This window comes from Schistocerca piceifrons, chromosome 3 (genome assembly GCF_021461385.2).
Source record: "Schistocerca piceifrons isolate TAMUIC-IGC-003096 chromosome 3, iqSchPice1.1, whole genome shotgun sequence".
Lineage (NCBI taxonomy): Eukaryota > Metazoa > Arthropoda > Insecta > Orthoptera > Acrididae > Schistocerca > Schistocerca piceifrons.
The window spans coordinates 961952097-961979710 of record NC_060140.1 but is presented as its reverse complement, the minus strand read 5'-3'; the positions used below and the strand labels follow the sequence as shown (position 1 = coordinate 961979710).

The 27614-nt window shown below is 44.0% G+C and overlaps 2 non-coding genes across 2 annotated transcripts; one reads left to right on the top strand and one right to left on the bottom strand.

The window, feature by feature from the left end:
- Positions 1 to 13804: 13804 nt before the first annotated feature.
- On the bottom strand, positions 13805 to 13879 carry Trnas-cga. Its single transcript has one exon. It is a non-coding gene; the product is annotated as a tRNA-Ser (tRNA).
- A 345-nt stretch (positions 13880 to 14224) lies between these two features.
- Positions 14225 to 14299, top strand: Trnas-cga. Its single transcript has one exon. It is a non-coding gene; the product is annotated as a tRNA-Ser (tRNA).
- The last annotated feature ends 13315 nt before the right edge of the window (positions 14300 to 27614 follow it).

Sequence of the window (27614 nt, the reverse complement as noted above, 5' to 3'; positions counted from 1 at the left end):
GCAGCGAGACGTTGGCTATAACCTCGACCTGTAGAGTGGTACCATACGAGCATACAAGCCTGTAAGCTACAAGGTGTACAAATTTCCTCCCGCCGTTTGCCGATAGGTGGTGAAAACGGTAAATAGCGGTCGAAAGAAACAGATCGCAGACGTCAGGCAGATAGCTTGGACCTCGGTCAACATAACCTGATTCAAACATTAGTCAATTTGTGTCTGCATCATAAAGCTGTTCTCGAGTGAAAATGTCAGTTGTTGTTGTTGTGGTCTTTAGTCCTGAGACTGGTTTGATGCAGCTCTCCATGCTACTCTATTCTGTGCAAGCTTCTTCATCTCCCAGTACCTACTGCAACCTACATCCTTCTGAATCTGCTTAGTGTATTCATCTCTTGGTCTCCCTCTACGATTTTTCCCTCCACGCTGCCCTCCAATGCTAAATTCGTGATCCCTTGATGCCTCATAACATGTCCTACCAACCGATACCTTCTTCTAGTCAAGTTGTGCCACAAACTCCTCCCCAATCCTATTCAATACTTCCTCATTAGTTACGTGATCTACCCATCTAATCTTCAGCATTCTTCTGTAGCACCACATTTCAAAGCCTTCTATTCTCTTCTTGTCCAAACTATTTATCGTCCATGTTTCACTTCCATACATGGCTACACTCCATACAGATACTTTCAGAAACGACTTCCTGACATTTAAATCAAATTTCTCTTCTTCAGAAACGCTTTCCTTGCCATTGCCAGTTTACATTTTATATCCTCTCTAGTTCGACCATCATCAATTACTTTGCTCCCCAAATAGCAAAACTCATTTACTACGTCAGTGTACGAGCCTAATTCTCGTCGTTTGCTGGAGGTGTTACCGTTTTGTTTCAGAATCAAGAAAACAGCGGCTGAGTCTCATCGAATCCTCTCAAGTACGTATGGTAATGACGCTATTAGTGAAAGAACGTGTCGTTAGTGGTTTCAACGCTTTAAGAATGGTTATTTTAATGTCGTAGACCGGTATAGTGAAAGAGAGAATATTTTCGAAGATGCAGAATTGGAGACATTGCTGAGTGAAGACTCGCGCCAAACCCATTGGCACGATTAGTGGGAATAACACAGCAAGCCATTTCAGAACTTCTGAAGGCTACGGGCATGATTCTGAAAGAAGGAACTTGGATCCCATGTGAGTTGAAACCAAGAGACATTGAACGCCGTTTGTTTGTTTGTGAACATTTGTTTCAGAGGCAAAAACAGGAGGGATTTCTGCATCGCATTGTGACCGGGGACGAAAAATGGGTTCATTACGATAACCCTAAACGCAAAAAGTCATGGAGATATCCCGGCCATGCTTCCACGTTGACGGCCAAACCCAATATTCACGGCTCCAAGATTATGCTCTGCATTTGGTGGGACCAGCTCGGCATCGTGTACTATGAGATGTTAAAACCAAGTGAAACAATTACAGGTGCTCTTTATCGAACGCAATTAATGCGTTTGAGAGAGCATTAATGGGCAAACGGCATCAATACAGCGAGAGGCACGATGAAGGGATTTTTCAGCACGACAACGCTCTATCCCATGTTGCAAATGAGGTCGAAACGTATTCGGAAACGTTAAAAAGGGAAGTCCTACCCCACCGGCCGTATTTTACAGACATTGCTCCCTCTGACCATCACCTGCTTGGGTCAATGGCGCATGGCCTGGCTGACCAACACTTCCGATCTCATGAAGAAGTCACAAATTGGATCGATTCGTGGATCGCTTCAAAAGATGAACAATTTTTTCGCCGCGGGATTCGTACACTGTCCGAAAGATCGGAGAAAATAGTGGGCAGCGGTGCAAAATAGTTTGAATGATACCTTTTGTAACCTCCCCACAAAAAAATTAAAATATGATGAACCAAGTGTAACCTCCCCACAATAAAATTAATTAAATGATGAACCTTCTGTAAACTCCCCACGGAAATAATAATTAAATGAATTTTACATATTGTGACCTCTGAACAAAATTGGTTGCCATTCATAATCTCTGTGCAGAAACGCATTCACATTTAATGTACCCACAAAATTCAATTCCTAAACCCCGAAATAATTAAAAAAAATTCAGTAACCTGGTTAATTTTATGACGACAGCAGCGCTGCGCCACGGCCCTGTACTCTGAATGAAAGAAGCAAAAATTCTTACCTCAATAAAAAACTACGAATATATCTGCTCTTACCTAAAGTTTTCTTCGGCACAGCTCAGTGCAATGCTGGCCTATGCTTTGTGATTCGTGAAAGAAATAATCATCCTTTGGATAAAATCTTTAAATTGAAATGAATGCCTTTTTTTTAAAAAAATTACTTTTTATTATAAAAATTATTATTGGGGCATTTTTTGAAAGAAATTGGATGACAATTAACATACATTACTAGATATGCGCAAGGCTGCTTCTTTACCTTCTACAATAATACTCATCCTCCAGAGTCCCGACCAGAGCAGAATGCAGACAAGTGCAGACACGCGCCGACTACCGCCGACTACTGACTCACGCAGACTACTGCATACTAGCACAGACTAATGCCGACTAGCGACAAGCAACAACTAACTGCTCTCTGGTCAGAGACTCTCTTAAGTCTTGCCTGTTGCAGGCAGCGCATACATCGCATACCTCTTACAATGTGCAACCAATTTGTTTCATGAAAGCCTCAAATGCTGGGGAAAAAACGGCGGAAGCACAGTTGTACACCTTGTAGGTGCCACAACGTCGTCACATTGAACGGATATTAGGTTGAGAAACAGGGTCTCTTCTTCTGTAGTGGTCAATCCAAGGATTGGTTTGCAACAGCTACAACGGCAGCTTGTCTCCATTCTGTGCGTCTTTCAGCTTTTCTCTTCATTTCTTTATAGGTGTTACATCCCACATCTTTCACGATTTGATCCATGTACCTCAGTCGTGGTCTTCCTGTTGGTCTTTTTCCCTCGACATATCCCTCTATGATTGTGTTCAGCAGTCCTTTATGTCTTAATAGATGGCCTGTAAACTGCACTCTTCTTTTAACAATGAAACTTCAGAAGCTTCTCTTCTCACCTGCTCTTTCCAGAACCACTTCGTTTGTGACCTTGTCGATCCATTTTACTTTGAGCATGCGTCTATAGCACCACATTTCAAAAGGATTTAGCTTCTGCTTTTCCTCTGTCCCGAGAGTCCATGTTTCACACCCATAGCATGCCACACTCCACACATATGATTTCAAAAATCTTTTCCTGGTTTCAAGGCTGATGCTCTTAGATGTTAATATGTTTTTCTTCTTGTTAAAAGCAGCCTTTGCTTGAGCTATTCTGCTTCTCACTTCTGCCTTGCTCCTTCCATCCCTGGTAATATTACTGCCCAGATAAGTAAATTTATCAACTTGTTCAAGCAGTTCATTGCCTACATGAACTTGGACTTTCACTTGATCTTCTTTGACGCATGCCATTACTTTTGGTTTTGCTTCATTAATTCTCATATTATATTCTTCCCCCATAACTTTATCCATTCTATTCAGTAGGACTACAAGATCTTCTTCACTTTCAGCCAGGACAGCTATATCATCGGCATATCTTATATCTATTCGTTGGCCATGTACACCTGTCTGTGAATTTTCCCTTACTTTTTTCAGCGCCTCTTCAATGTATACGTTAAAGATAGCAGGGGATAGTGCGCAACCTTGCCGGACACCTTTCCGTATCTGCACCTCTTCTTGTTTTGTCCGTCCACGGATAACTGCTGTCTCCTTTTTGTACAGGTTCCATATCATTTTTCTATCTTTATGGTCTATTCCTACTTTTTTGAGTACCTCAAACATCTTATCCCATTTAACATTAACAAAGGCTTTCTCTACATCTACGAAAGTTATGTATGTTTTCAGGTTCTTATCTAGTCGTTTCTCTATTATTAGTTTTGGAGCAAATATTGCTTCTCTGGTTCCTCTATCTTTCCGGAATCCAAACTGGTCTTCGGAGAGTGTAGCTTCGACTTTTTCTTCTATGCGTTTTAGGATAATTGAGGTTAATATTTTAGAGGCGTGAGTAACTAGGCTGAGTGTCCTATAATTTTCACATCTTGTAGCATTTTCCTTCTTTGGAATGGGGACCATAATGTTTTTCTCAAAGTCTGTAGGAATTTTACCCTGCTCGTACATGTTGAAAACAAGATTATACAACTACTGATTCAGTTTTTCTGCTCCAGATTTCAGAAGTTCGGCTGGGATATTGTCTATACCAGGCGATTCGTTGTTTTTCAATTTTTTCAGAGCTAGTTCAAACTCTACCTTTAATATAGGTTCACCTATGTTGTGTGCATTTACTTCTGTTTCTTCTTCCATGATGTTTTCAGACAGGTCTGGTCCGCTGTACAGTTTTCCTATATATTGTTTCCATCTTCTTGCAACTTCATCATCGTCGTCTAACATATTGCCTTTTCATCCATCACAGCCCTACATTTGTTTCTTCTGTCTCCAAAGCAATGTCTCACACATTTATAGGCCTTGTCGATATTTCCCTTGCTCATGTTGTCCTCAACTGAAATACAGAGATCATCAAGGTATTTTTCTCTAGCTTGTTTTGCCTCTCTGTTGATTCTGTTTTTCATCATATTTAGTAGGTCATTAGTTATCCATTCCTTCCTTTTCTCTGTCCTTTCTTTTCCTATTACTTCTTCTGCTGCTTCTAAAATACCAGTTTTTATTTTTTCCCAGCTGCTTTGGATGTCATTGCAGCCCTGTGTATTTGTTTTCTTGTCTGTTTCTAGTTGATAGTGCTTCAGTGTATTTTCGTTTTTCAGGTTTGTCAGATCCCATTTACATGTACTTCATCTTTTAATGTTCTTGAATTTTAGTTCAGTCGTCATCATAACGTGTATGTGGTCACTTTCCACATCACGGCCTGGATGTGATCTGCTGTCCTTAACTTGGTTTTTAAATCTTTGCTTCACTAATATGAAGTCAATTTGGTATCTGTTAATGTCACCAGGCATTTTCCAAGTATATCTTCTTCTTGGATGATGATTAAAGAAGGTATTTGTAATGCAAAGTTTACTTCTTTGGCAGAATTCTACAAGTTTATCCCCTCTTTCATTTCTTAATCCTAATCCAAAATTCCCTGCCACATCCTCTTCTTTACCTTCCCCAACAACGGCATTCATATCTCCCATGATGACAAGGTTTTCAGCTCCTTTAATTCTGCCAATTATTTCTTCAAGGTGGTCATACATCATGTCGATTTCATCATCCTCTTGCCTCGTAGTTAGCATGTATACTTGGATAATGATTGTGTCTCTTTGTTTAGTTTCCAATCGGACATAAATTATCCTCTCACTATGTTCAACAAATCCTTTTACTCTTAACCCCATCTCTTTATTGAGGATAATTCGCACTCCTGCAATCCCGGGACTGTCTTGTGCTGTTCCAGTGTGTATGATTCTGTAATCCCCTGACCAAAAGTCGCCAGCGTTTGGCCATCTCATTTCTGAGACTCCCAGTACATCAATATCCATTCGTTTCATTTCCATTTTCAAGTTTTCCAGTTTACCACATTTAAGAAGAGAGTGGACGTTCCATGTTGCTATCCTTCTTACATTAATGCTTTGGATTTTGTTATCTCTTTAGTTGTCCCCGCCCGGAGATCCGAATGGGGGACTATTTTACCTCCGAAGAATTTAACCAAAGAGCTTTCCATCATAAGCTGTTGATACTTGGGATACCCGCCCGGGTCTTTAATGGAGTGGTTTCCCGTTGCCTTCTCCATTCTATGCCGTTGGCCACCTTGTGGCTCCTCCGCCTTTAGGAGCAGTTTCCCACCCCGAGGGCAAGAGAGTGCCCTTCCTTCTAGCCGCTCATCCGCCCTCCTAGAAGGCCTTTGGCACTTGATAGAAGGTAATCTCCTTATCCCGGGAGATATTCGGCTCAGTAGAAGTATAGGTTGGAAATGGAAGACCCCTAGCCCTCGAAACCTAATAGCGTCAGGGTCGGAAAAGAACAAAAGTTGGCCGAGGGTGGCCAGGTAGGAAAGATAAAAGTGAGGAGCCTGGCATAAGTAAGTGGAAGCAATGCCAGGACTCAGCTCGGGACACCGTGGTCGCCAGCCACGTACTCGCTAGGTGTGAGTCCCTGAACGGAGAAACAGGGTATTGTAGACAAAAGATGGTGGTGGTGGTTAGTGTTTAACGTCCCGTCGACAACGAGGTCATTAGAGACGGAGCGCAAGCTCGGGTTAGGGAAGGATTGGGAAGGAAATCGGCCGTGCCCTTTCAAAGGAACCATCCCGGCATTTGCCTGAAACGATTGAGGAAAATCACGGAAAACCTAAATCAGGATGGCTGGAGACGGGATTGAACCGTCGTCCTCCCGAATGCGAGTCCAGTGTGGTACCCACTGCGCCACCTTGCTCGGTGTAGACAAAAGAGTGAGGAGCAATATAGTGCACTGGAATTCTAAATAAACCAAGGTGCTTTCATAACAAAATGTGTTACCGTACTTATTTAACGCCCCTCGTACTATGTAACTTTCATTTCATTTGATACCATTAAATAGATTTTCCTTAAATGTAGGGTTACAATGTAGTTTAGTCCTCTACACGAGGCGCCTCATTGGAAACCATTGCAGTAAGTTGTCAAGAAATGGTACAAGGATTACCGACACCGACACAATTAGAAAATATAGAATTTCTTTTAATGAACGTCGACTAAGTTGGTTTCTTCAGCAAGCAATAGGCACCACCTGCAGACGCAGAGTCAAAACTACTCTCGGCTATCAAGATATTACAGAATTCTTGATCGGAAAGTAAAACGAGCATAAAGGCAGTTTCTCAGTCGTTAGTAATGAAGTCCGTAACTGTGTCAGCCGCAGGAGCGGATCCAAAGGGGGGGGGGGGGGGGGGAGCAATGCCCCCACCCCCCCTGGTGCGTGACCGATCTTTTTTTTCCGACTGCTTTAGGGGCTAATTACGTCCGCGTATCTAGTATGTTTTACTTGAAGTCGAAGATGTAAACAATGGCACGCAGTTTGATGTAACAATTCAAAAAGAGACCCTGCAACCTCTTCCATTTAGCGAATGAACTACAGAAGAAACAACTATACTTACGAATAAAATGATAATATTCGCTAAGGCATGAGCGATCTGTGTCCCTTTTTTAGCCCTTTCCCCGCACTGCGTATGTAAGATTTTGTCTCTAGTGGCAATTTGCAAAGAGATGGTGTTGATAATTAAGCGATGAACACCGAAGGAATACTTGAAAATATTCTCATTAGTTGCAAATAGTGAGAACCTTACGACAGTCCCTTTTATTCTGCAGTTGCACGTTTTCGATTTGGATGAACGCTTCTCCCCCATTTTGGCTTTCTTCTCACTTTTGATGCGGAATGTGAACAAACAATAATTAGCCAAATGTAATAATGTACACGAAAATAACGTCTGTGGATTCATTCACAATCCATTCTCTCATACGGTAAGAATATAAGCGTTACGGTCAGCAGATTCAATCAGATACTGAAATCTAGAAAACTCAGATTCATTTCTCTTTCTCCAAAGTGCAGAGGGCAACCCTGCCAAAGACTGAGGAAGATGCGTTTTCCTCATCAATATAATTTATTGTGAGGTAGTAAACGTATGGTTCTATAGCAATCTGAAAACAGCATGAATTTCATAACAGTGTTCGAACTTAGAGTTGTGGCTTTGCTCTAAACTGTTTGCTTATTTCGGAAGTCAAATCTTGAAGAAACAAACTGGTGTTTGCAAATAGCCAAGGAATTTGCCGGAGTAGAAGGAAGAAACTGCTTATTTAAGAACATCGATGAATGACAACCGCCTCCTTGGTCTTGCACTTATGCATATTCATTACCAGATTCCTGTAGAAGTAGGAAAAGTAATTACAAGATTTTCAAAAAGTGGGCGTAAAAGGAGATTAGAATTTAATATTTAAGAGCAGTATTGTGAATATACATATTTAATATTAAATTTAAGTATTGTGGATATACATATTTAATATTAAATTTCATTTTATTTATACTTAGCATTTTTATTTTATTTCTTATTTTTTTGTACACGAAGAAAGGAAGAAATTTCTTATTGTTAGTATTTACATTCATGAGAAAAAACAGCTTATTATGAGCATAAAACGACGTAATTAACAATATGATTTCCTGAACACAGTCAAATACCCTATTATAAGTTTTCGCAGTCGTATCGTCATTGCTGCGTATAAACACATGCGCGAATTCGATGGCAGCATTCTGTCAAATGAAAGCAATTGGTGAACTAATTTCGAAGATTTAAGAATGGAAACAAATGAACATTAGCATTTTTATAGATTATTTTACATTAGCAGACAAACACAGAGTTTTTCAAGTGCACATGTCGTCTTTGAAGAATATGTTTTAGGTAATGCAGAAATTTATTTCATTAAACACACTTCACACATATCGATACACAATTAAACTAAAACAGAATATTATATATATATATATATATATATATATATATATATATATATATATATGTGTGTGTGTGTGTGTGTGTGTGTGTGTGTGTGTGTGTGCGTGTGTGTGTGCGCGTGTGTGCGCGTGCGCGCGCGTATAGAGTATTAATGATTTTATTTGGAAGTAATTTTTTGGAAGGCAGATACCAAAAAATTTGCCCCCCCCCCCCTGACCGAGATCCGCAATACCCCTGACCAGGCGACAGCTGTTCTCTGTTCGCCGTGCTCGTCCCGTTTCTGAGCGCGGGGCCTTCGATGGCGGACAGCGGATACGTGACGCCGGCGACCCCTTCCGCCACCACTCAGTCTCGCAGTGTCCTTTGTCTCCCAGAATGGGGGTTTATATGGCCTCCCTGACTCTTCGTTACGTTGTGGGGTATCACATAATAACTGAATGTGAGAGGGCGTGTTCTCAGCACTGGAGGCTGCGTTCTACCAGTGGTGGACCTGAGTCGATGACCTCTACAATGGAAGCGACGGCCGTTTGTACCAGGATGTGGGATGAGAGCGGCGGTCGCTTTCATGTTTGTAACGGTACTGTAGCGAAGGTGAACTTCACAGCACCCGAGCGAGGTCAGCTAGAATGGAACACGAGAGATGCTATTAACCTCTGCTGCCTATCTCTGGGTACGAAACAACGGCCCTGAATGAACTCTGAAGCGGCAAAGAAACTGGTACAGACATGCGTATTCAAATACAGAGACGAGTAGGCAGCCAGAATACGGCACTGCGGTCGACAGCGCCTATATTAGAAGACAAGGGTCTGATGCAGTTGTTAGATCGGTTACTGCTGCTACTATGGCAGGTTATCAACATTTAAGTGAGTTTGAACCTGCGATGGGACACAGCATCTCCGAGGTAGCGATGAAGTGGGGATTTTCCCGTACGACCATTTCACGAGTGTACCGTTAATACCAGTAATCCGGTAACAAGTCAAATTTCAGACATCGCTGCCGCCGGAAAAAGATCCTGCATGAACGGGACCAACGACGATTGAAGGGAATCGTTCAACGTGACAGCAGTGGAACCTTTTCGCAAATTCCTGTAGATTTCAGTGCTGGGCCATCAACAAGTGTCAGCGTGCGAAACAATCTACGAAACATCATCAATATGGGCTTTCGGAGCCGAAGGCCCAATTATGTATCATTGATGACTGCACGACACAAAGCTTAACGTATCGCTTGGGCCCGTCAATACCGATATTGAACTTTTGATTATTGGAAACATGTTGTCTGGTCGGACGAGTCTCTTTTCAAATTGTATCGAGCGGATGGAACTCTACGGGTATAGAGACAACCTCATGAATCCATTGACTCTGCATCTCAGCAGACGACTGTTCAAGCTGGTGGAGGCTCTGTAACGGTGTGGGGGTTGTGCAGTTGGAGTGATATCCGACCCATGATACGTCTAGATACGACTCTGACAGGTGACAAGTACGTAAACATCCTGGCTGATCACGCACGGACTTTGGCAATTCCAGCAGGACAATACAACACCCTTCACGTCTATAATTGCTACAGAGTAATTCCAGGAAACATTCTTCTGAGTTTAAACACTTCTACTGGCCACCAGACTCCCAAGACATGAGCATTATTGATCCTGTCTGAGATCCCTTACAACGCGCTGTTCAGAAGAGATCTCCATCCCCTCGTACTCTTAAGGATTTATGAACAGACGTGCAGGATTCATGGTGTCAGTTCCCTCCAGCAATAGTTCAGACATTAGTCAAGTCCATGCCACATCGTGCTGCGGCACTTCGGGGTGCTCGGGATATTAGGCAGGGGTAACATTTTCTTTGGCTCTTCAGTGTAATTTAATCGTTAATAAATAGGGACGACCATGGAAACAGGTCACAGTGGTTGTTGAACTCTGAAGTTATTGCGAGTACGTCAGTTTAACAATAAAAATAGCAATGATTAAGAAAGTAGCAGTAGATAGCTTGATGAGGAAAAAGAAGGCTCCTGGTCAGCCGTTTGCATCACCTTTCTTTGGGAGACGAAGAAGAGCCCTAGAGCCCTTTCGAACGGCAGGAACGATGACTTGGCTTGTTGGTATGGATGGAGAAGGACGAGTCCACACTGACGACAAAGACTAAAGTGTAGGCTCTGGCTTATCCACTCCGGCTATCAAAGCTGACTGTTTGTCTTGTTGGTCATTGTTACCAATAACCCCTTAGTACACTCATAATTGTCACCTTCAGGCTGTTTAATAGATCATGTTGTCAGTCCAAGAGCGTTTTAGCTCAGTTTATTAAATGAGCATCTCAATAAATGCATGTTTTGCACACACAGCTTTCATTCTTGGACGCATCTCAATGACGAAGCTTGCTATGGAACTAATGTGATGGATGAAATTGATTCACAGTTTTTTCCCACAGCAACCTACCTGCCCTCTGGAACAAAAGTTTCGCACCCCAAGACGTTATGACGTTCTCATTCTTTTCTGTTTCGTCATTTCGAATTTACAATAGCTGTTTAAAGGCTTCTACTTGTGGGGGCTACCTTTAGCATGCAAAGCAATATGTCGTTTTCTGTATCTAAAATGCTGTGATTAAGCGAAATAGATGACACTGTTCCGGGACACTAATCTACAGCGCTCTGGATCTTACGAACGAACAAAGCGAGATAAGTTTCGCAAAATCTTTGTTTGCGGAATCCATGTTAGTTTTTGTACAGTAGATTTTCGTCCTCCAAAAATTACACAGCCCGAGAGCACAAAATGTGTTACATAATTTTACAACATCTTTACGTCAACGATATAAGCTTACAATTACGTGCATCGGTCCTACGACCCGACCCATCTTGAAAACAGGAATGAGCTCGCTTTTTTTCCCATGCTAGATACCTTTCAACGCTCAAGCGGCCACGATAGACTAGAAAAGGGGCAGCTTCTTTTGCGTAATCTCTGTAGAATCTTACTGGTATCTCATCCGGTCCAGACGCGTTTCCACTATTGATTATTACTACCCAACATTCCAGTCTCCAGCGACTTTCACTGTCTTCAGTACAACTGGAGTCTGCTAGCTAGATGTGTGTAATCCAACTTCTTACGAGAGAAACTTTGTCCTTGCCATTGCCGATGGGTGGACAGGCTGGTGGAACAGCGGCGGTGTTTGAGGTTTTGGTGCCAGCACTGACTGCGAGGTAATGTAAGAGCTCGCTGAAAGGTATGGTAATGGTTCCACCTTGGCTGTAGCTTTATTAACAAATAACTCACCGGATGAAAAGATAGTCCCTGCAGTGTGCACGAACAGCTGGCGCAGCGATCGAGTCACATGCTCAACCACGCGCGCACTGCCTTTACTTGAGTATAAGGCAGTAGCGATCAGTGAGCCATTTATGTTTCTAGCGAAAACATGTACTTAAACATGGGTAAATTGAAACATCCCCTGTGAAAAACTAATGAATTACTGTGCTGATAAACCTCTTGCGTTATTTGATTTTCAAACAGCTGAGCAGAACTGAACGTACTCAGACATTTCTCTCTTTGAAACTTCCTGGCAGATTAAAACTGTGTGCCCGACCGAGACTCGAACTCGGGACCTTTGCCTTTCGCGGGCAAGTGCTCTACCAACTGAGCTACCGAAGCACGACTCACGCCCGGTACCCACAGCTTTACTTCTGCCAGTATCTCGTCTCCTACCTTCCAAACTTTACAGAAGTTCTCCTGCGAACCTCGCAGAACTAGCACTCCTGAAAGAAAGGATATAGCGGAGACATGGCTTAGCCACAGCCTGGGGGATGCTTCCAGAATGAGATTTTCACTCTGCAGCGGAGTGTTCGCTGATATGAAACTTCCTGGCAGATTAAAACTATGTGCCCGACCGCGACTCGAACTCGGGACCTTTGCCTTTCGCGGACAAATGCTCTACCAACTGAGCTACCGAAGCACAACTCACGCCCGGTACCCACAGCTTTACTTCTGCCAGTATCTCGTCTCCTACCTTCCAAACTTTACAGAAGTTCTCCTGCGAACATCGCAGAACTAGCACTCCTGAAAGAAAGGATATAGCGGAGACATGGCTTAGCCACAGCCTGGGGGATGTTTCCAGAATGAGATTTTCACTCTGCAGCGGAGTGTGTGCTGATATGAAACTTCCTGGCAGATTAAAACTGTGTGCCCGACCGAGACTCGAACTCGGGACCTTTGCCTTTCGCGGGCAAGTGCTCTACCATCTGAGCTACCGAAGCACAACTCACGCCCGGTACCCACAGCTTTACTTCTGCCAGTATCTCGTCTCCTACCTTCCAAACTTTACAGAAGTTCTCCTGCGAACCTCGCAGAACTAGCACTCCTGAAAGAAAGGATATAGCGGAGACATGGCTTAGCCACAGCCTGGGGGATGTTTCCAGAATGAGATTTTCACTCTGCAGCGGAGTGTGCGCTGATATGAAACTTCCTGGCAGATTAAAACTGTGTGCCCGACCGAGACTCGAACTCGGGACCTTTGCCTTTCGCGGGCAAGTGCTCTACCATCTGAGCTACCGAAGCACAACTCACGCCCGGTACCCACAGCTTTACTTCTGCCAGTATCTCGTCTCCTACCTTCCAAACTTTACAGAAGTTCTCCTGCGAACCTCGCAGAACTAGCACTCCTGAAAGAAAGGATATAGCGGAGACATGGCTTAGCCACAGCCTGGGGGATGTTTCCAGAATGAGATTTTCACTCTGCAGCGGAGTGTGCGCTGATATGAAACTTCCTGGCAGATTAAAACTGTGTGCCCGACCGAGACTCGAACTCGGGACCTTTGCCTTTCGCGGGCAAGTGCTCTACCATCTGAGCTACCGAAGCACAACTCACGCCCGGTACCCACAGCTTTACTTCTGCCAGTATCTCGTCTCCTACCTTCCAAACTTTACAGAAGTTCTCCTGCGAACCTCGCAGAACTAGCACTCCTGAAAGAAAGGATATAGCGGAGACATGGCTTAGCCACAGCCTGGGGGATGTTTCCAGAATGAGATTTTCACTCTGCAGCGGAGTGTGCGCTGATATGAAACTTCCTGGCAGATTAAAACTGTGTGGCCGACCGAGACTCGAACTCGGGACCTTTGCCTTTCGCGTGCAAGTGCTCTACCATCTGAGCTACCGAAGCACAACTCACGCCCGGTACCCACAGCTTTACTTCTTTCAGTATCTCGTCTCCTACCTTCCAAACTTTACAGAAGCTCTCCTGCGAATCTTGCAGGACTAGCACTCCTGAAAGAAAGGATATAGCGGAGACATGGCTTAGCCACAGCCTGGGGGATGTTTCCAGAATGAGATTTTCACTCTGCAGCGGAGTGTGCGCTGATATGAAACTTCCTGGCAGATTAAAACTGTGTGCCCGACCGAGACTCGAACTCGGGACCTTTGCCTTTCGCGGGCAAATGCTCTACCAACTGAGCTACCGAAGCACAACTCACGCCCGGTACCCACAGCTTTACTTCTGCCAGTATCTCGTCTCCTACCTTCCAAACTTTACAGAAGTTCTCCTGCGAACCTCGCAGAACTAGCACTCCTGAAAGAAAGGATATAGCGGAGACATGGCTTAGCCACAGCCTGGGGGATGTTTCCAGAATGAGATTTTCACTCTGCAGCGGAGTGTGCGCTGATATGAAACTTCCTGGCAGATTAAAACTGTGTATCCTTTCTTTCAGGAGTGCTAGTTCTGCGAGGTTCGCAGGAGAACTTCTGTAAAGTTTGGAAGGTAGGAGACGAGATACTGGCAGAAGTAAAGCTGTGGGTACCGAGCGTGAGTTGTGCTTCGGTAGCTCAGTTGGTAGAGCATTTGCCCGCGAAAGGCAAAGGTCCCGAGTTCGAGTCTCGGTCGGGCACACAGTTTTAATCTGCCAGGAAGTTTCATATCAGCGCACACTCCGCTGCAGAGTGAAAATCTCATTCTGATTTCTCTCTTTACTTATTCTGATCAACACTAAACTGATACAGAATATTTTTTGCGCAACGCAATCTGACTTTCAATAATCCCTACAAAAGAATGGCCCTGACTAACAATAACCTATACAGTTCATGAAGCACTTACCTCACAAAAATCAGCGTTACTCGAACTACTGCAATACAACGAGCACCAATACTGCCAGCTAAATAAAGGATTCTGACTAATGAAGGCACTAACTACTGGTAGGCATAGTTAGCAAATGAATGATTTTGATAGAGAACAAACGATTCAAAAAGAATTCCACAACTTTAAAAATGTGTATTTAATGAAAGAAACATAATATAACCTTCTGTTATACATCATTACAAAGAGTGTTTAAAAAGGTTTTTTTTTCACTCAAAAACAAGTTCAGAGATGTTCAATATGGCCCCCTGCAGACACTCGAGCAATATCAACCCGATACTCCAACTCGTCCCACACTCTCTGTAGCATATCAGGCGTAACAGTTTGGATAGCTGCTGTTATTTCTCGTTTCAAATCATCAATGGTGGCTGGGAGAGGTGGCCTAAACACCATTTCCTTAACATACCCCCATAAGAAAAAATCGCAGGGGGTAAGATCAGGGCTTCTTGGAGGCCAGTGATGAAGTGCTCTGTCACGGGCTGCCTGGCGGCCGATCCATCGCCTCGGGTAGTTGACGTTCAGGTAGTTACGGACATAAGTGCCAATGTGGTGGCGCTCCATCCTGCTGAAATATGAATTGTTGTGCTTGTTGTTCGAGCTGAGGGAACAGCCAATTCTGTAACATCTCCAGATACTGAAGTGCAGTTACAGTAGCTCCTTCGAAGAAAAAGGGACCAAAAAGTTTATTGGCTGAAATGGCGAACAAATGTACAACTAAATGAAACTTTATAGCTCCCTTAATTCGCCGACAGATAGTACTTAGCTCTGCCTTTTGTCGTTGCAGAGTTTTAAATTCCTAAAGTTGTGGTATTCTTTTTGAATCACCCTGTATATATATATATATATATGATGGACACAGTCCAGATCGTCCGCTCTCAAAATTCTGCCATCTCTCTCCCCACATCCACCACTGCTGGCGGCTGACCTCCAACTGCACAGCGCTACGTGCTGTTCACATCCAACTGCCCAACACTGCAATACCAAATATTCCAACAATGCAATCCAGCCACAGACTTTACACAGCACAGTCAGTGATTTTCATACAGAGTGCTACGTGACGTTACCAACATAAAAACCTAAACAGCCTACTTACAAAATGTATGAACATGACGGTGACAAAAAAGGAGCAATCGTGTTTGGCTGTGCCCATGACCGTACGGCGTGTGAGGTTCCTGGATTTGCTGGTGCTTCGCGGCAGACTGCTCAACGTGTCTACAAACAGACGTATCCACGAATCACGTCAGACTTGTGATCAGAGAAAGGTCCTGGCTGAGTAGTACCAGAGAAGTACTTCACGGCTTGTGAAATCTAAATCGCTTCCAAGCCCGACAGAATTTACTGCAGGCAGTGAATGAAGATCCGTCCCCCGTGTTAGCAAGAGTTTCGGCCGGAAGGTCAGCGTTGGCCGTAATATTAATGGTTTATTGACAGCAAAATAGATTTTCAATCACATAGTGATCATCTTCAGTGCTGTAGTGTACAAATTAAACTCATAGGCACTGGTGACAAGTTATTATTAGTAACCAAAGCTGAGAAACGATCACAATGGCACATTAAGCTACGCGTCTTCAGTGGGCTAGAAATCATCGAACATGGACAGCATCCGACTAGTGGAACGTAATGTGATTTGACGAATCACGTTTTAGCCAATACCGAAAAGACGCACGTAGTGGAGTGCAGTGATGACCAAATGAATCACTCCATACTGAAGGTGTGCAGAGTCAGGTTCAAGCCAGAGGTGGGTCTGTGATGTTTTGCGGGTGTCTTTATTATCGAGATCCGCGCACGCTGACTCAGTTGACCACTGACGTGGACCAACATGGTTTGTTCCAACATTCTGAATAATGAGTAGGCTACTGCTACCCTTGTTTGTCAACATGACATCGGCAGAGTTCATTGCGCTGGAAGAACATGTGATTGGTTTTCTGTACACTCTTCCACCTTATTACATCTGGACTGAGCTGCAAAATCACCCTACTCGAAGCCAATAGAAAATCTGTGGAGTATGTTGGAGCAGCAGGTGACTCTCGACATCAACATCCCCGCAGTTTGGTGCGCAAAGAAACCCTCAGCGTATGACTCAACCTGGATGCGACGTACGCGTACAATGTTGTAGACTCACTGCCTAACCGAATCCAGGCGATTATCACGTCCAGGGGCGGAATTACACGGTATTAAATGGTCCTTGTAATGGTTTCTCTACGGGTGTCTAATTTTTGTCCGGTGAGGTATATCAACAGCCACTTAATTTTGTTCTTGTAGAGTATCACAGCCTTAAATTGGGCGAACATTGTAATGGTTCCACCTCAGCTATTTCTTAATTAATGAGGTGAAGCCATTACAATGTTCAAAATGGTTCAAATGGCTCTGAGCACTATGGGACTTAACATCTGAGGTCATCAGTCCCCTCGAACTTAGAACTACATAAACCTAAGTAACCTAAGGGCACCACACCCATCCATGCCCTTGGCAGGATTCGAACTTGCGACGGTAGTGGTCGCGCGGTTCCGGACTGAAGCGCCTACAACCGCTCGGCCACCGCGGCCGGCCATTACAATGTCCATCAACAAATTTTTGGTTGGGCTATCCTACAAGAGCAAAATTAAATGGTTTCGATTTATCTCCTAGAAAGTAATGACGTAACGTACGACATGTCTAATTCAGAAGTACTCTATCACTGTGCTTGGGGACTGAGATGGTACCAGCAGTTCAGGCAACTGAAACGGTCGGCCCTTTGGAATCAAAAGCTGGACTCGCTGAATCTTCAGGGAGAGACTTGTGTGCTCAGCGATACGCAGCATGTATAATCAAATGAAAATAGTAAAAATTCAATATGTCCCTCATATGAAAGTGGAAGAAAATGTGTTATGGACAGTGCTGGTTAAATACAGACATACACAGACATGACAAAAGTCTTGGCACACCACCTGATATCGTGCCGGACCCCCTTTTCCCACGCATAGTGCAGCATCTCGACATGGCGTGGACACAAACAAGCAGTTGGAATCCCCCTGCAGAAACACTAAGTGATCAAAAGTATCAGAACGCACCCCCAGAAACATATGTTTTTCATATTAGGTGATTTGTGCTGACACCTACCGCCAGGTACTCCATATCAGTGACCTCAGTAGTCATTAGACATCGTGAGAGAGCAGAATGGGGCGCTCTGCGGAACTCACGGACTTCGAACGTGGTCAGCTGATTGGGTGTCACTTGAGTCATACGTCTGTACGCGAGATTTCCACACTCCTAAACATCCCTAGGCCCACTGTTTCCGATGTGATAGTGAAGTGGAAACGTGAAGGGAACAGCACAAAAGCGTACAGGCCGATCTCGTCTATTGACTGACAGAGACCGCCGACAGTTGAAGAGCGTCGTAATGTGTAATAGGCAGACATCTATCCAGACCATCACACAGGAATTCCGAACTGCATCAGGGTCCATTGCAAGTACTATGACATTTAGGCGGGAGGTGAGAAAAGTTGGGTTTCATGGTCGAGAGGCTGCTCATAAGGCACACATCAAGCCGGTAAATGCCAAACGACGCCTCGCTTGGTGTAACGAGCGTAAATATTGGACGATTGAACAGTGGAAAAACGTTGTGTTGAGTGACGAATCACGGTACACAGTGTGGCGATCCGATGGCAGGGTGTGGGTATGGCGAATGCCCGGTGAACGTCATCTGCCAGCGTGTGTAGTGCCCAACAGTAACATTCGGAGGCGGTGGTGTTTTTCATGGACGCGGCTTGCACCCCGTGTTGTTTTGTGTGGCACTATCACAGCACAGGCCTACATTGACGTTTTAAGCACCTTCTTGCTTCCCACTGTTCAAGAGAAATTCGGGGATGGCGACTGCATCTTTCAAAATGATCGAGCACCTGTTCATAATGCACGGCCTGTGTCGCAGTGGTTACACGACAATAACACCCCTGTGACGGAGTGGCCTGTACAGAGTCGTGACCCGAATCCTATAGAATACTTATGGAATGTTTTGGAACGCCGACTTCATGCCAGGCCTCACCCGACCGACATCGATACCTCTCCTTAGTGCAGCACTCCGTGAAGAATGGGCTACCATCCCTCAAGAAACCTTCCATCACCAGACCAGCGAGAGTGGAAGCTGTCATCAAGGCTAAGGGTGGGCCAACACCATACTGAATTCCAGCATTAACGATGGAGGCCGCCACGAACTTGTAAGTCATTTTCAGCCAGGTGTCCGGATACTTTTGATCACATAGTGTATATTGAGCCTTGCTGCCTCTACAGCCGTACATAACTGCGGAAGCGTTGCCAGTGCAAGGCCTTGTGCACGAACTGACCTCTTGATAATCTCCCATAAATGTTCGATGGGATTCACGTCGGGGTGCCCAAATCATTCCCTCGAACTGTCCATAATATTCTTCAAACCAGTCGCGAACAATTGTGTCCCTGTGATATGGCGTGTTGCCATCCATAAAAATTCCATCGTTGTTTGGGAATATGAAGTCCATGATTGGCTGAAAATGTTCGCCTAGTATCCGAATATTACCATTTCCAGTCAGTGATAATTTCAGTTCCACGTAAAGACAGTCCTAACCATTATGGAGCCACCACCAGCTTGCACAGTGCCTTGTTGACAACTTCGGCCCACGGCTTCGTGGGGTTGCGTCACACACGAACCCTACCTGAAATTGGGACCCATCTGACGAAGCACGGTTTTCCAGTCATCTAGGACCGAGCCAACGTGCTCACAAGGCCAAGAGAGGCCCTGCAGGCGATGTGATGCTTTTAGCAAAGAAACTCATATCGATCGTCTGCTGCCACAGCCCATCAACGGATACGTGCGTCGTATTGTTTTCTGTGGTTATATCATGCAGTGTTGCTTGTCTGTTAGCACTAACACAACACTACGCAAACGTCGCTGCTCTCTGTCATTACATGAAGCCCGTCGTTGTTCCCGGTGCTAAGCGATGCCTGAAATTTGGTACTTTCGGCTGACTCTTGACTCTGAGGATCTCAGAATACTGAATGCTGTAACGATTTCCGAAATGTAATGTCCCATTCGTGCACCTCCAACTACCACTCCACGTTCAAAGTTCCTTAATTCACATCTTGCTGCCATAGTCTCGTCTGAAACTTTTCACATGGACCACTTGAGCAGAAATGACAGCTTTACCAATGCACTGCTGTTTCATGCCTTGTGCATGCGTTACTGTCGCCATCTGTATATACGAGGGGAATTTGAAAAGCCCTTGCAAAGTCCGAGAAATGGCACCACGGGCGCGTATCGAGGTCATTTTTAGTCAGTAGCATCTTTGGAAAGAATGCACACCATGTTTCAGCCATACTGGTCTATTTCTTTGTGTTTGGCATTCGTGTGAATCAAGGAAGTCGAGTGATTGTCAAAAAATGAACGAAAAAGAATTTCGTGTGGTGATTTAAACTTTACTTTATGAAAGGCAAGACGCCTCAGGAGATTAAAGAGAAGCTTTATAAACATTACGGTGACTCTGCACCTTCGATTAGAACAGTTTATAAGTGGTATCAAAATTTTCGTAGTGGCCATATGGGCACAAGTGATGCTGAACGTTCTGAACGCCCTGTGGAGGTTACGACACCAGAAATCATTGATAAAATCCATGATATGGTGATGGATGACAGAAGAGTTAAGGTGCGTGAGAATGCTAGTGCTGTGGGCATCTCGAATGAAGGGGTACATAATATTTTAGATAAACATTTGGACATGCGAAAGCTATCCGCAAGATGGGTTCCGCGATTGCTCACGCTTGACCGAAAACGGAATCGTGTGAAGTGTTGCAATGATGGTTTACAGTTGTTCAGGAAGAATAGGCAGGATTTTAAGCGTCGTTTCATCACTGTGTATGAAACATGGATACATTACTATAATCCCGAGACCAAACAACAATCTAAACAATGGGTTAACAAGAGATAATCTGCACCAAAAAAGGCGAAGACCATTCCTTCGGCCGGAAAGGTTATGGCTACTGTCTTTCGGGATTCGCAAGGCATAACCCTCATCGACTATCTGGAAAAGGGTAAAACTATTATAGGTGGATGTTATTCATCGTTATTAGACCGTCTGAAAACCAAGCTGCAAGAAAAGCGCCGGCGATTGGACCGCAAAAAAGTCCTTTTCCATCACGACAATGCACCAGCACACACCTTTGCATTTTTGGTCGCAAAAAAGCTACTGTTTGTTCCCCAATTTGAAGAAATGGCTGGTGGGACAAAGGTTTTATTCAAATGAGTAAGTGAATGCAGCAACTAATAGCTATTTTGCAGACTTGGACAATTCCTATTATTCGGAAGGGATCAACAAATTAGAACAGCGTTGGACGAAGTGTATAAGTCTAAAAGGAGACTATGTCGAAAAATAAATAAGGTTTACCCCAAACACATAAGCAGTTTTTATTTTTGCACGGACTTTTCAAACGCCCCTCCTATGTATCGCTTTCCCATGACTTTGTCACCGCAGAACATTAATCTGCAATATAATACTTGACAATGCTTCAGGAAAGAAACTGTAGGGATCTGGTTGCTTACTCGTTTTCAGCTGCTTCAGTTACATTTCACCACGAGAGATGCTTCTTCCAGCGTTGTCACTTTGTGAATTGTGGCGTTAATGCGTGAACGTACTTGACTCGGAGATTAAGATTTCAGCCTTTGTTTTTTTTCTTCTTTGTCAACCAAATTCACTGGTGACTTGGTCAGATACCTGTGATTTCCTAAGCGCTTTTACTTGGGGGAGTGGGTGGGGGCATTTCTTGTAACAAAATTGACTTCCATTATAGGGCAGTTACGAGGATGCCGTCGAAAACTGCTGTCATTTACAGCCATGTCAATGCCGTATCCAGGTGTCATCCGCGACTGCATCGAAATCTTATCGACTAGCAATGCGCTAAGCGTCATCATGAACGACACGTGAAGGACAACACTATCAATCACTACAGAGCGCGCACAAGACCTGACAAAGTAACGTGCCCGCAATCTTTGCTTCACTTAGTGGGTACTTGAAATGGAATCGGCTATGATCAGACAACGCAGGTTCGCTCTTTTTATATCACCGTTTTCTGCAGGAAACACACATTATAGGCATGACAACTGTATGAAACACGGTGTTGTAGTCAGTTAATCACAACGTACGAGGGTTATTCCAAAAGTAAGGTCCGATTCGCCGTAACTATTGAAATTTGGCGCCAATGACAAAACACGCATGCGCGCCGACTCCCGGCAAGCCTTGCGCGTCAAACGCCGCCATTCGCTTTGTTACTGTTGCTGAGTGTAGTTCACAGTGTCACTTTACAATGTTTAAGACAATTGATCAGCCCGCCGATTGTGAAGTAAGGGCAGTGATACGGTTTTGTCTGCAAGAAACAATTCAGCGGCGGAAATCCATCGACAGATTACTGAAGTGTACGGTCCTAACATAATGAGCGACAGTAAAGTGCGCAAGTGGGTGCGAGCTTTTAATGAAGGACGGGATAATGTGCACGATGAACCACGGTGTGGCCGACCATCAGTGATTTCAGACGATTTGGTCAATGCGGTTGACAAAAAAATTCGTGAAGATCGCCGATTCACTATTACAGACGTAGACATGCATTTTCCGAATGTGAGTAGAACAACTTTGTACAGAATTGTGTCTGAACATTTGAAGTTTCACAAATTGTGTGCCCGTTGGGTTCCCAGGCTGCTTACTGAGCCCCAACGAATGAAAAGAATGGCTTTTGCTCTTGATTTTTTGGAGCGATATCATAAGGAAGGTGACAGTCTTTTAGACAATGTTGTCACAGGGGATGAGACATGGGTTTCTCACATCACTCCAGAGTCTAAACGTCAGTCAATGCAATGGCGTCACACGTCATCGCCAGTCAAGGTCAAGGCAAAGCAGACAATCTCAACACGTAAGGTTATGGCGACTGTGTTCTGGGATAGACGTGGAGTATTGTTAGTCGACTTTATGGAGAGAAAAACAACGATTAATAAAGCCGCCTACTGCGCTACCCTGACTAAACTTCGACGTGCAATCCAGAATAAGCGACGTGGTCTTTTGTCGTCTGGAATCTTGTTGTTGCATGACAATGCCAGACCCCACAATGAAACGCAAGCTCTGATCAAGAAATTTGGATGGGAACAGATGGACCATCCTCCTTACAGTCCGGACCTGGCGCCAAGTGATTTCCACCTGTTCCGTTACTTAAAGGAGTTTCTCGGCGGCAAGCGCTTCGACACAGATGATGAAGTGAAAGAAGCAGTTAAGGACTGGTTATCGTCACAGGCGGCCGATTTCTATAACATGGGCATTCAAAAGCTTGTTGAACGATGTGACAAATGTTTAAATAAGTATGGAAGTTATGTAGAAAAATAGATAAAGATGTAAGGAATGTAAATAAAACAATTGTTTTGAAAAAACATTTTAGTTTTGATTTTTTTTTTATAACCGGACCTTACTTTTGGAATAACCCTCGTATATAGGGTGTGAGGTTACACACAATGCTTATCAAAGCTCGCGTTCCTGTGTGAAAGGTTACTCAGGCATCAGGAAACTTCTAACCAAACTACCTAATTTCTGTCACTACTTTGGTAATATATTAGTTGGAAGCACTGATCATTTTCTTGGCGTGACTGATTAATTGTATGCTTTCAGGCGTTAAGCCCTAGACGTTTATTCCACTTTTACGCAGAACTTTTTGTATGCAGATACCCAGGTGACGTAACATTCAGTGGTATCCCAGAACGAAGTTTCACTCTGGAGAGAAATGTGCGCTGATTTGGAACTTCCTGACAGATTAAAACTGAGTGGCGGACCGAGAGTCGAATGTGGGACCTTTGCCTTTCGCAGGCAAGTGCTCTACCAACTGAGTTACTCAAGCACGACTCACGACCCGTCCTCACTACTTTACTTCCTCCAGTATCTCATCCCCTACCTTTCAAACTTCACAGAAGCTCTCCTGGGAAACTTGCAGGACTAGCACTGCTGGAAGAAAGGATACTGCGGAGTTAACAGCTTAAACACAGATGGCCTTGAGTCGTAGCACAGTGAGTAGTGCAGTTGCCCGTGAAAGGCAAAGGCCCCAGGTTCAAGTCTCGGTCTGGCAACATCCATTATTATTATTATTATTATTATTATTATTGTTGTTGCTGATTTACTGTAATTCAGTATTAATCAGTGGTACTCATTTCACAGGATTAATTGACCGTGATAGTGTGTCTAAACTGTTAAAGCAATCGGCCTGTAAAATTCGTGTACTGACATAGCATCGTATTGGGAACAGAGGATTTTTAATGTAATTCGAAACTAGAGTCCTCAAGCAATAGTGGCAGTGACCTAATAAACAATAACGGCCACCAGTCCAAATCGGACAAGTGTCAGGAGTAGTCAAATGAAAACGAGTCAGATGGGAAAAAAGTAAATAAATTGTTTATTATTTCAAAAATAATCACCATATCTGTTAATACATTTATCCCTCTGCGTGATAATGACAGTCAAAACCTTAATGGAAAATATTTGCGGTTGCACCTGTGGAACAATGACTACCCAGGCAAGCACCTCTTCGTCTGAAACGCCTCTACGGCCAGGCGTCCAAAAATGTGGAAATCGCAAGGGGAGAGATCGGGACGTAATGGAGGATGTGTAAGTCCTTCCCAGCGAAACTTCTGCAGCGTATTCGAAACAACCTTAGCAGCATGTGTGCGAGCCCACATACATCCCCGTGTCATTTCCGTATTTCTGGAGCCCTGAAGAAAGACTTGGTAGCCGTCGATTTGCTTCGGACGAAGAGTTGGACGCCTGGGTACAACCATGTTTCCGTAGGCAACTGCAAACATTTTTCCATGAAGGCACTGACCGTCTTGTATCACAGTGGGATAAATGTATTAACAGTTTACGGGGGACTCATTTTGAAATAGTAAACAGTTTACATACTTTTTTCCATCTGTCTCTTTTTTTATCTAACTCCCAGTTACATACTGGAGTGACAACCAGCAAAGGTAACTAACATTCCAATTAAAAACCCCAACTCATTCATTTTACGTAGCCGACAGCTGAGAACTCATAAAGGCGTGACCACGTTTTGCTGAGGCACAGTCTGCCTAAAGTTATTCATCAACTGCAATTACTACAACCGCCTATAAAACAAAGTCAGAGAAAATATGAAGACAGTGTGCGAAAGAGACGAGAAACAATAACGTCTGTGAACTGTTAGTCTAGTTACATGACAAGCGCAGCATCCACGATCGCCACCTAGCCACAGGAACGCACAGCCATAGTTCAACCAAGCTGTGGCTTGGTTTCTCTCAAACAATTATCAAGAGCAGTAAGGGTAGCTGTGATTGATGCTGGACCCACGAACATTGACGTCCTAGCTCTACAACATGGCCCTAAGTGATCACTATTAACCGGCTTGAATAAATCTTTTGTGTTCAAATACCGTAAGGGAATGCAACCGCATGACGTCGTCGACAAACGCCGATATTTCGACAGGTGCACACACTATCGTTTTCAAGGCTAAACTGCGGCAATTAAGAGCTGTGTAAGAGAATTTAAAGCCTCGGTTTGCGGAGAAATTCCAAAGATAACATGCGCACCTTGTAAACATTAGCGTCATCACGTAACCAAAGATGCCCGACGTCGCAAGCTATCGATAGAGAAAATTAATAACCAATGCGTGAGGTACCCTTAACTCTGTCCCTTTTCTTTTCGACAAACTCGAGAGCAGGGTCCCACGCAGAATTTAAACAAAAACCTCCCTCTCTATTTGTAAAGTTATTTGCTAATTTAATTTCAGTTGCTTCCTTATGCAAAGTAAGATCATCCTTTACGGAACCTAAACGACCCTAGTCTCAGATGGTGGTCGAAAACCACATTTGACATCATATTTCCGCAAAATACGACACAATCCTATTGGAAATGTTCGCTGAGTAGGGCAAAAAGGCCGTAGTCGTTGGTGCCACCAAGGTGTTAACCTCTTTCACCCGTTGCACGGTTGATCGATAGCGCAAACTACGTTTGATCTGTCTTTTCTAAACTGACGAAAGGTGACATCAAGATGGGCTAACTCTGGTGACAAACACTCAGGGATCAAGATGATGTGAGCCCTGTGGACCAAGGCAAGAAGTACCCTTTCACGCTGAACTGGGTGGTGACAACTATCAGCTAATAGATACAAGTCAATGTGAATGGGCTTCCTATAAATAACATGCCTCAACGTGATGTCAACCTTTCTTCACCCTGTAACAAATATTCGGGTCATTGCATTCAAGTGTTCTAAAAAACCCTTAAACTTCTCATTGCCATGAGGTCAAACAAGGCTAGGATCTACCGCATTCCTGGTGGTTGTGCCACATCATTTATTGGTCAAGCTATCAGCACCGTGGAGGACCGGTGTACTGACAAGGGAACCTCCCCATCGTACCCCCCCTCAGATTTAGTTATAAGTTAGCACAGTGGATAGGCCTTGAAAAACTGAACACAGATCAATCGAGAAAACAGAAAGAAGTTGTGTAGCAATAAGAAAAAATAAGCAAAATATACAAACTGAGTAGTCGATGTGCAAGATAGGCAACATGAAAGAGAAGGTGAACTCAAGAGCGCCGTGGTCCCGTGGTTAGCGTCAGCAGCTGCGGAGCGAGAGGTCCTTGGTTCAAGTTTTACCTCGAGTGAAAATTTTACTTTCTTTATTTTCACAAAGTTATGATCTGTCCGTTCGTTCATTGACGTCTCTGTTCACTGTAATAAGTTTAGTGTCTCTGTTTTGCGACCCCACTGCAAAACCGTGCGATTAGTAGACGAAAGGAAGTGCCTCTCCAATGGGAACCGAAAACATTTGGTCGCAAGGTCATAGGTCAACCGATTCCTCCACAGGAAAACACGTCTGATATATTCTATACGACACTGGTGACGGCATGTGCGTCACATGACAGGAATGTGTTGTCGACCCACCTAACTTGTACACTTGGCGAATGGGTAAAAAGATTCTTCTACCCTGCCGGCCGCGGTGGTCTAGTGGTTCTAGGCGCGCAGTCCGAAACCGCGGGATTACTACGGTCGCAGGTTCGAATCCTGCCTCGGGCATGGATGTGTGTGATGTCCTTAGGTTAGTTAGGTTTAAGTAGTTCTAAGTTCTAGGGGACTGATGACCTCAGAAGTTGAGTCCCATAGTGCTCAGAGCCATTTGAACCAAAAGTGATGAAAACATAAGAGTTTGTCACATAAACTGCAACAAATGAATGCAACAGTTTCACAGTCGCACAGTTTTCCCTGTGCTCTGTTAAAACATGTTTTTAAGGTTTTCAAATTTTTCCATGTGTAGACCGTCAAATCCTGCATATGTCCAAGCAAACCGGCCGCGGTGGTCTCGCGGTTCTAGGCGCGCAGTCCGGAACCGTGCGACTGCTACGGTCGCAGGTTCGAATCCTGCCTCGGGCATGGATGTGTGTGATGTCCTTAGGTTGGTTAGGTTTAAGTAGTTCTAAGTTCTAGGGGACTAATGACCACAGCAGTTGAGTCCCATAGTGCTCAGAGCCATTTGAATCATTTTGTCCAAGCAAATCTGAACATGTCCTGGAATTCTGGAGAGCGAAGTTGATTATATGTGAGTGCCTGAACTTTGATAATTGACACACGATCACGTAAATAATACTGCTCTGTGTACCTGTACAGCTTCGCAAAAATCATAGAATCTTTTCACAAAGTATTTCACTTGCCGAAAACCACACACATCTAACGGTTGCACAAGAGGTGTGCAACCTGTAGGAATGGTAATCGCGTCTACTCACACACTAAAACTGTACAATGCCTGATCCTTCTGTCCTGTATAGCTGTCAAAAAGCAAAGCAAAATCTTTGTCCGCCTAAGGAGCAATTACACGTTCATTAAAGTCTTTCACTAGTCTTTTCTTCATTTTTCCTGACGCACTGCAATTCACAATGACACTCGGCGTTTGCGCAAGTTCCCTATTCACCTGTTGCTGAACTTGCGGTCCCAATACACCAAATACACAAAAAATTAAACTTTTCACTCGAGAGAAGTCTTGAACGAAGGACCTCTTGTTCCGCAGCTGCTCACGGTAA